General features: G+C 27.8%; 1 protein-coding gene across 1 annotated transcript in view; it reads right to left on the bottom strand.

Moving 5' to 3' along the window:
* Positions 1–223, bottom strand: part of LOC119582226 (alpha-(1,6)-fucosyltransferase-like) — a 13,887-nt gene that overhangs the window by 12,504 nt on the left and 1,160 nt on the right. The gene's annotated exons all lie outside the window — the stretch shown is intronic.

Consider the following 223-nt stretch of genomic DNA (forward strand, 5'->3'; position numbering starts at 1 on the left):
GGAACACAACCAAATGTATAAATGTATTTGTAGTTGTAATTCACCGAACAAAGATAGACTATGAAACATGATTAATTATGGGAAACAAGTAGGAGGACTCGGAAACCATAGTTTTCGGTGAGTTGAAGTAATTACCTTATGATCTAATGTTGTTGTAATACTAAATTTCTTTATATTAAGTGTTATGTATTTGTTTTGAACATGTATAATATTTTTATGTAAT

The sequence above is a fragment of the Penaeus monodon genome, chromosome 15 (genome assembly GCF_015228065.2).
Source record: "Penaeus monodon isolate SGIC_2016 chromosome 15, NSTDA_Pmon_1, whole genome shotgun sequence".
NCBI classification, from domain to species: domain Eukaryota; kingdom Metazoa; phylum Arthropoda; class Malacostraca; order Decapoda; family Penaeidae; genus Penaeus; species Penaeus monodon.